This window comes from Geotrypetes seraphini, chromosome 2 (genome assembly GCF_902459505.1).
Source record: "Geotrypetes seraphini chromosome 2, aGeoSer1.1, whole genome shotgun sequence".
In the NCBI taxonomy this organism is placed as follows: domain Eukaryota; kingdom Metazoa; phylum Chordata; class Amphibia; order Gymnophiona; family Dermophiidae; genus Geotrypetes; species Geotrypetes seraphini.
Window position 1 is genome coordinate 518,147,052 of NC_047085.1, and position 10,217 is coordinate 518,157,268.

A 10,217-nucleotide genomic window follows, 5' to 3' on the forward strand; every position below is an offset into this window, starting at 1 on the left:
TCCGAAGAAGACAGGAGGCATTCGCCCAATTTTGGACCTACGGAACCTAAACAAATTCATATTGAAGGAGAAGTTCCGCATGCTCTCGATCTCAGCCATTGCTCCACTGCTCCAAGTCGACGCTTGGCTCACGTCCATAGACCTTCAGGATACCTATCTGCATATTCCCATCCATCCCTCTCACCGGCAGTATCTTCGTTTTGTGTTTCAGAACCTTCACTACCAATACACGGTTCTCCCTTTTGGCCTCTCCTCAGCACCAAGGGTCTTTTCCAAATGTGTCATCCCCATAGTAGCGCATCTGCGCAAACAGGGCCTGTCCATCTTCCCCTACCTGGACGACTGGCTCATTTCGGCTATGACGCGCTGCCTCACCCTCCACGCTTTGAGCCAAACCATCAACCTCCTTCTACAGTTGGGATTTCTCCTCAATTTTCCAAAGTCCCATCTCAATCGCTGCAATTCATTGGGGCAACTTTTCAGACTCAGCAGGCTATGGTTTTCCTCCCGTCACTGCGAGCACAAGTCATCCAACAGCTAATGTCAACCTGGTACCCAGGGCTCTGGGTCACAGCCAGGGACGTTCTCACCTTGCTAGGACACATGGCAGCCACAGTGCAAGTGCTGCAGTTTGCTCGCCTAAAGATGAGACCTATCCAATGGTTTCTCAAAACCCATTGGAACCAGTTCCTTCAACCACTTTCCACGAAACTGCAATTAACGTCCCAGGTGCTTCAGGACTTGCAATGGTGGTTTCAGGTGGATCCCCTATCTCACGGGCTTCCATTTCATCCCCCTCAGCCTACTGTCACCATCACAACGGATGCATCCAAGAAAGGCTGGGGAGCTCATCTTCTCTCTTGGTCCACGCAGGGCTCCTTATCTCCAGCCTTGGCTCGCTGCAGGATCAACTTCCTGGAACTGCATGCCATCCATCTCGCTCTGCAGGTGTTCCAACACCACTTGCACAGTCAGGTCATCCGGATCCGTACCGACAACCAGGTTGCCATGTTCTATGTAAACAAACAGGGCGGGATGGGCTCCCCTCGCTTATCCCGCGAAGCTGTCTCCATTTGGAACCTCGCTCTCCAGCTCCACTCCACACTGCAGGCAGTTTACCTTCCGGACACGGACAACCAGCTCGCAGACAGACTCAGCAGGCAACTCAGTCCTCACGAATGGTCGCTTCGGATCACAGTTATGCGAAAAATCTTTGCAAATTGGGGCACTCCTCACATCGACCTCTTTGCATCCCAGACGAACACCAAATGTCCCAGATTTTGCTCCAGGTACAGAGAGCCAACCTGTCTGGCAGAAGATGCGTTCCTCCTCCACTGGTCCCAGCATCTCCTCTATGCGTTTCCTCCGATTCCTCTGATTGGAAAAGTTCTTCAAAAGGCCATCGCAGACAATGCCTCCCTGATCCTCATCACACCGTATTGGCCACGACAAGCCTGGTTCCCCGTCCTCCTCAACCGGGCTTCTCAGGCTCCTTGAATTCTTCTGCAGTTCCCGGACCTTCTCACGCAACACGACGGCCAGTTGCTGCACCCCAATCTTCCATCTCTCAAATTGACAGCCTGGCTCCTGCTACCACACTGACCGGGGACTCTGCCTTCACTCCGGAGGTCCTACACATCCTCCTTGCTTCCAGAGCTCCTGCGACTGAATGCTCCTACTCCGTCAAGTGGGCCCGTTTCCAGCGCTGGTGTTCAACCCGTCTTCTTCAACCCAGCATCGCGCCCTTGGCTCAGGTCCTCCGCTACCTTACATCTTTGCAAGTCTGCGGATTATCCTACAACTCCATTCGCATTCATCTGGTTGCCATCTCAGTGTACCATGACCCCGTGGACGCTGTCTCTCTGGTAAGCCATCCTGTAGTCAAGCACTTCTTCAAGGGACTTCTTCGTCTGCATCCTCCCCTCCGACCTCCTGTGCCGGTCTGGGATCTCAACCTCGTGCTGCAGGCTCTCATGGCTCCACCATTTGAACCTCTCTCTGTTATCCCTCTCAAATTTCTTACCTGGAAGACTCTATTCCTGGTAGCTATTACCTCGGCTCGCCGCATTGGAGAACTCCATGCCTTGGTATCCTATAGTCACTATACCCAATTTCTTCATGACAAAGTGCTGTTATGGACTCATCCTAAATTCCTGCCTAAAGTAGTCACGGCCTTCCATTTGAACCAATCCATAGTGCTGCCTACTTTTCATCCGCCCCCTCACCCTTTGCCTGAGGCCGAGCGACTCCACACCCTGGACTGTGCCAGAGCTCTCCGCCTCTATTTGGACAGAACGGCGAGTCCTCAGCGCCCGTCTCAGCTGTTCCTCTCCATCCGTCCATCTTCCTCTCCTAGACCAGTGTCGAAGTTGACATTGTCCTCTTGGATTACCCAGCTCATTGCGTACTGCTATGCCTCCGCCTCCAGTCCTGCTCTCCAGGAGATCCCTCTGCATGTCACGGCTCATGACCTCCGAGTTATGGCTACCACCTGGGCTAACCTTCGCCTCGCTCCTCTCCAAGAGATCTGTCAAGCGGCTACCTGGTCCAGGATTCATACCTTTGCCAAGCACTACTGCCTTGATGTGGAATCCGGCGCGGATGCATCGCTGGGTTCTACGGTCCTGCAAGCGGCATTATGAGGCGTCAACTTCCCTCCTCCACTACGTCTCAGGTAACAGATCTTTATTATTATACAATAGCATGTTATTATTCTGTTACCTTCAGCTCGGGAGGCACCTTCTTGTGTGGCTGTAAGATCTCTGTCCAGGGAGAAATAGAAGTTGCTTACCTGTAACGGTAGTTCTCCTTGGACAGATGATCTTACAGCCACACAATCCCGCCCAGCCTCCCCTATTGTTGCCGCCAGCTTTATACCTAACTGTGTTGGTCGGTTGGGGGTTTGTTTATATAGGGGCCAGGATGGATACATTCGGGCGGGAGGGCTGGCACATGCGCAAAGCTCTTTAGCTTTGCAGCTTTTAGACTGCCGGGTCGGCTCCGTCACGGGGACGTCACCTTCTTGTGTGGCTGTAAGATCATCTATCCAAGGAGAACTACCGTTACAGGTAAGCAACTTCTATTTCCTATGCAAGTACAGTAGTCTCCGCCCCTTCCAGGAGGGGGTGGAGTCTAGTAAATGTAGCCGGATCCCTCCGTGAGGAGCTCCGCCCTCCCCCTTGTGATGTCATCGGTCTTTGTCCTATTAAAAGCTCTTCCTTTGCTCCTTTCATTGTAAATGAGGTAAAACCCTCCAGTCCTGCAAGAGAGAAACCCTAAAGCTTCTCCCCTGTACCCAGAGAATGACCCTGATTCATTTCTAAATCGTGTCAGCCCATATCCCATCTGAGGAACTCTTCTTTATTTATTGGCATTTATTAAATACCTTTATGAAGAGATTTATTTATTTCAGGATTTATATACCACTTATAATAATAATAATTTATTTCTTATATACCGCTATACCAGAAGTTCTAAGCGGTTTACAACAAAGATACATACATTGGGAGATTAAGATACAGGGTAAAAACGTTGTCTAAAATACAATTACAGTTGAAAGAGAACATCAGTTAAATCTGAGGATTGAAAGATGTAACAGTGGTGTGATTAGGATGTGGACAGTTGTTGGGAATTGATGATGGGGAAGGTGGAACATGCTTTGATAGGTGAGTAGAACATGCTTTGAGTTTTAGATGACGAAAGAGTAGATGAGATGAGTACAGCATTGCATTAGGATTTAGAACTTGTTAAACAGACGTGTCTTCAGTAGTTTTCTAAAGTTAGAGACCTCTAGTATGAGTTTTCCAAGCCATGTGTTCAATTTAGCTGCCTGGAATGATAACATTCTGTTGAAGAACTATTGGCATGATTTCATGGGGGGATAATTGAATAGGTTTGTTCAGCGGGTGATCTTGTTAGAACAGTTTAGAGTGAACCTAAAGGCAAGGTAAGCTGGTAGCATCCCGAAGATTGATTTATAGCTAATGCTAGCAAACTTGAAGATAACTCTAGATTCCACAGGCAACCAGTAGAGTTTCTGAAAGTAAGGGGTAATGTGTTCCCATTTTTTAAGCCCAAGATTAGACGGACCGCAGTGTTCTGGATTAGTCTCAGTTTATTAAGTGTCTTTTTCTAAGTTCCTAGGTATATGATATTACACTAATCCAGAGAACTCAAGATTGATGATTGTACTAGTAAGCAAAAAGACGATTCGTCAAAGTATTTTTTAATGGTGCAAAGTTTTCATAGGACCGATATACATTTTTTGAATAATAGATCTGTATGTTTTTCCAGGGTTAGGTGCTTATCAAGGGTTACACCTAGTATTTTTATGGTTTGGTCAATTTTGTATCCTCGACCGTTTGCGTGAAATGTATTTTCTTTTATCTTTGTTGAGTTTCAATTTGAAGGCTGTCATCCAGAGCTCAATATGGCTTTCAAATCTGACAACAGACAGGTTAAGAGTATCACTACAGTAATGTCGTCTCCGTACATGTAGAAATGGAGCATTAGGCTTTGTAGCAAATTTCCCAGCGAGATGAGATAGATGTTGAACAGAGTCGGAGATAGAGGGGAGCCCTGAGGCAGTTGTTGTTCCAGCTGTAGGAAAGATTGTCTTCCTTAAATACTTGGCAGGATCTGTTCCCTAGGAATCCCTGGAACCAGTTGAGCACGTTTCCTGCGATGCATATGGATTCTAAACAATTCATTAGGATGGTATGATCAACTAGGTCGAAGGCGCTACGTAGGTCCAGTTGCATGATCATAGCACTGGTGCCTTGACTGAGAAGGGAATGTAGGTGGTTTAGTAGGGAGGCCATAATCATTTCGGTGCTGAAACTGGTTCTAAAACCTGATTGGTTGTTATGCAGTATATTGAATTTGTCTAAATATCAGTATTGACCATCCCTTCTATTAACTTGGTAGCAAGTGGAATGCTTGCGATAGGTCTGTAATTGGTTATATTATTGGGTGATTCTTTGTTGTTCTTTAAAATAGGTGTTATAGCCTAAGTGGTTTACATTCAGGTATTCAAGTATTTTTTCCTGTCTGTCCTGGTGGGTTCAGACTATCTAATGTACCTAGGGCATTGGGGGGCTAAGTGACTTGCCCAGGGTCCCAAGGAGTGTGGAATTTGAACCCACAATCTCAGGGTGCTGAGGCTGTAACTCCAACCACTGCACCACACACTCCCAGATAGGGTTTCCAGACATCCAGGAAAACCCAGCCATGTCTTTTTTGAGAATTGTCTGGGTGCCCAGATGTTGTTTTTTTTTTAAAATGGGGACATCGGTCCAGGTTGAGCCGGTTCTTCCATCTACCTCCTCCTGCCCTGGCTCGGATGCTATAATTTAATCTTCAACGCTGAAATCCCCAAAGAAACTGCTGAAATACTTAAAAGATAATCCAAAAAGCAGTAATGGTCAAAATAGGTTCTCAAAGGGGTAAAGAACCGCTTGATACAGCACCTGGGCACTATAAATCTCTATGCAAAAATTGATTTAATTTAAATTTAGTGAATAGCGAGGTGTCCTCAGTGTGTAAAGACAGCGATGGGAGAGAACCTCCAGCGCTTACCAAAGAAGACACGGGTAATAAAACCCCTGCCAGCACACCATCACTGGACACCTCACATGTGCTTATCTTAAATTAAAGTGCATTAACACAAAATAATGTTATACTTCTTGTTACTGCACCCGTGTGAGTTAAAAAGTATCACATTATTTAGTTTTATTGCACTTTAATTTAAGTTAAGCACATGTGAGGTGTCCAGTGATGGTGTGCTGGCAGGGGTTTTATTACCCGTGTCTTCTTTGGTAAGCGCTGGAGGTTCTCTCCCATCGCTGTCTTTACACACTGAGGACACCTCGCTATTCACTAAAATTAAATTAAATATATTTTTGCATAGAGACTTACAGTGCCCAGGTGATGTATCAAGCGGTTCTTTACCCCTTTGAGAACCTATTTTGACCATGACTGCTTTTTGGATTATAATTTAATGTTCAGGCAGCAGCAATAAGGTAAGCCTGCTCCCACTGGTCTGCCCCAGAAGCCACCTCTCTGCAATGTCTTCCTATTCCCGCTTAGTCGGGACTTACAGTGAGCCGGCTTCCAGGGCAAGCTGGCGGCAGCAGGCTTACCTCATTGCTGCTGCTGGCTTCCCGAAGATTCAATTATAGCATCCAGACCCAGGAAAAAAGTAAATGGGGGAGGCATAAGAACACAAGAATTGCCACTGCTAGGTCAGACCAGTGGTCCATCATGCCCAGCAGTCTGCTTATGCAGCGGCCCTCTGGTCAAAGATCAGTACTCCAACCGAGACCAGCCCTACCAGCGCATGCTCTTGCTCACCAGGAACTTGTCCAACTTAGTCTTGAATCCCTGGAGGGTATTTTCCTCTATGACAGAAGAGCGTTCCAGTTTTCTACCACTCTGGGTGAAGAACTTCCTTACGTTCGTATGGAATCTATTCTCTTTCAACTTTAGAGAGTGCCCTCTCGTTCTCCCTACCTTGGAGAGGGTGAACAATCTGTCCTTATCTACTAAGTGTATCCCCTTGAATGTTTCGATCATGTTTCCTCTCAATTTCCTCTGTTCAAGGGAGAAGAGGCCCAGTTTCTCTAATCTTTCATTGTACCGCAGCTCCTCCAACCTCTTAACCATCTTAGTTGCTCTTCTCTGGACCCTTTTGAGTAGTACCATGTCCTTCTTCATGTACGGCGACCAGTGCTGGACACAGTACGGCGACAGTGCTGGACACAGGTGAGGGCGCTCCATGGCCCGGTACAGCGGCATGATAACCTTCTCCGATCTGTTCATGATCCCCTTATCATTCCTAGCATTCTGATCGCCCTTTTTGCCGCCACCGCACATTGCGTGGATGGCTTCATCGACTTGTCGATCAGAACTCCCAAGAACCTTTCCTGGGAGGTCTCTCCAAGTACCGCCCTGGACATCCTGTATTCGTGCATGAGATTTTTGTTACCGACATGCATCACTTTGCATTTATCCACGTTGAACCTCATCTATCATGTCGATGCCCATTCCTTGAGCCTGATTATGTCACATTGCAAATCTTCGCAATCCCCCTGCGTCTTCACTACTCTGAACAGCTTTGTATCGTCTGCAAATTTAATCACCTCGCTCGTCGTACCTATGTCCATATCATTTATGAAGATGTTGAAGAGCACGGGTCCAAGCACCGAACCCTGCGGCACTCCACTAGTGACTCTCTTCCAGTCCGAGTATTGTCCATTTACCCCCACTCTCTGTTTCCTATAGTCCAGCCAGTTTTTAATCCACATGAGTATTTCACTCTCGATTCCATGACTCGCAATTTTCCCAAAGTAGTTGTTCATATGGAACCTTTTCGAACGCCTTCTGAAAGTTCAGATATACAATGTCGACTGGATTGCCCTTGTCTACCTGCCTATTTACTCCCTCGAAGTGTAGCAAGTTCGTCAAACAAGATCTGCCCTTGCTGAAACCGTGCTGGCTGGTCCTCATCAGACCATGTCCGTCAAGGTGATCAAGGAGCTAGAGAGGTTGTTAGGGGAAGCAGCTTTGGATGAGGAAGGGGAGAGGTAGGAAGGGAGTGGTCTGGAGTAGAGAATGAAACGAGGGAAAATTTTTCCTTATCCCCACAGGAAATCAATTTCCCCAACCCCGTGAGTTTTGTCGCTGTCCCTGCCTCGTTCCTGTAATCTATGTCTTAACCGCACAAGCCTCAAACACTTATGATTTTAAAGTGAGGCTTGTGCAGGTGAGGATGGAGGTGGGTCAAGTGTTGGCCCTGAACTGGATGTTCACAATGACAACCCCCAGCAGTAAAGACTGGCATCTGTGTCAGGTTCACTCAAGAGGATATGCGAAGAAGCAAGTCTTTGGACACTGACTCAGGCTAGAGCCAGCCATGCAACTTTAACGCGCCTACTCTGTCCAGGTGAGAGGCATTTGGAAAAAATTCATCTGCAGTGAACAGTGGGACAACAGTATGTCCTGATAAGGGCATAGATGAGCTATTGCTCAATGAACAATTTCCATGGTTGTCCCCATCGATCCCAGCACCTGGAGATAGTGCTAAGCTATGGGAGCTAGCATTGCCTCACCTTGCATCTGAGGTTTAGTTTGTATAACTCTAGAAAATAAACACGGCCTTCTACTATGGGAAAATCCACTGCTTATTCCTAAGTTAAGCAGCATAGAATCTGTTTTGCTACTTGGAATCTAGCTAGGTGCTTTGGACCTGGGTGGGCCACTGTTGGAAACAGGATACTGGGCTTGATGGACCTTCGGTCTGTCTCAATATGACAATTCTTATGTTCATATTGAAGCAGGTCCCCAAGTAGTCTTGGGATCGTGTTGGCTCCAGATGATTCTTCCGAAAATTAATGATCTAGCCCAAGTCCTGTAGCAGATGTGCTACTGCTTTCTCATCCTTGGGCATGGACAAAGCTCTGATCCTCCAATTGTCCAAGTACAGATACACCTGGATTCCTGCCTTGTGCAGATGTGCTGCTCCAACTGCTGTCACCTCTAAAAAATAGGTGAGTAATACCATTGCTAGACCGAAAAGGAACACAGAGAATCGAAATGTCTCCCAGCAAATATAATCACAGGAACTTTCTGAGCCAGAAATATGGAAATAAGCAAGGAAGCCCTTATCAAATCCAGCGAGACTAAGAATTGCTACAGCGCTACAGAGGCTAAGACTGAACAAACGGTCTCCCTCCAGAGTCCTCATGCCTGGAATAAACTACCTGAGTCCGTCCACCACACCCCTTCCCTTATTCAAAAGTAGGCTGAAAACCCACCTTCTTCAGTAAGATGACTTGTCTATATAGATGTCCCTATTGATCTCTCATGCCTCAGGCATAGTTACTACTAAACTCTATACAAAGTCTTTGTTAGCTGCATCGAATCCTTGATGAAAAATTGTGGAATATATTACATTAGTGACTTTTATTATGCCTTAAGCTAAAAACTCTAGATGGATTACAAAAGAGGTAAGCTGGACATTTCCAGGAGAATTACAGGATCAGGTATTAATTACAAAATTGTGACTTAGTTCGAAGTAAGGGATACTTAGGTACAGCATTAGCTTTTCTTTACGAAGTTCCTGAATAGCAGGGTTTCTATTTCCCTTTGGAGGCTTTTGTAATCAGGCAATGTTAACAGTATGTGGGTGAGATGGTGGTCTAGTTTCGCTGCCTGAGTTGCTAGTAATCCATCATACAACTTCTTGTATTGTGTGTCTTTGATTGGGGGGGTGAGTAAATGGAGTCAGAGTTCTTCTTGGCCTGGTTGACTTCTGCCAGATTTGGCGATATTTTAGGTAGGAAGGGGTAGCTCTAATATCCTCTTTCACTTCACCTTTTAACCATGCTGGCTTTCGTTCAATCTTCTTTCCACCTTTGGTACTATGTAGAATACATCTGGTCTGGGCTTCCGCAATAGTATTTTTAAATAACATCCACGCCTTGTTTACAGTCCTATCCTTTGCAATTGATCCTTTCAGCTTCTTTTTAACCATTTTCCTCATTTTATCATAGTCGCCCTTTTGAAAATTAAATACCATCCCTCTAACTGTAACCCCGACCCTGGTATCCTGATTATCTGTCTTGATTGTTTAGATTGTAAGCTCTGATGGTTAGATGAATCATGTTCTCAGTGAAAAAAGACAGAAAGCAGATGAGGAAAGCTACCACGATTGACTGACCATTATATCAACACTGTCACTTTCAAGTTCCTCATAGCTAACTCTGATGCTGAGAAAGTCCCTGGTACCAAGACTGCAGCATGTAAACAGTATAAAACAAAGAACAATGTCCATATTCATTTTTCATACAGTGGCAAGAGAATCCATGGTGATTTTGCTCTGGCTTCATATGCACACATAAAGGTTATTCAGGCCTTGAAATAATAATAATAATAATTTTATTCTTATATACCGCCATGCCCATCGAGTTCTAGGCGGTTCACAACAATTACATTAGGATCCGCATTGACATGCCGATTTACAACACCTTCAGCCGAACATGGCTGAAGAAGCAGAAGTGGGAAGGAGAGAAGGAGGAAAGTGGTCAATAGCGGGGGGGGGAAGGGCAGAACGGGCCGAATTACCACAATTTATTGGATTTACAACTTTAGCCGAACTTGGCTGATGAAGAAGGAAGCGGGTAGGGGAGCAGGAAGACAGCGATCAATGATGGGGGGAA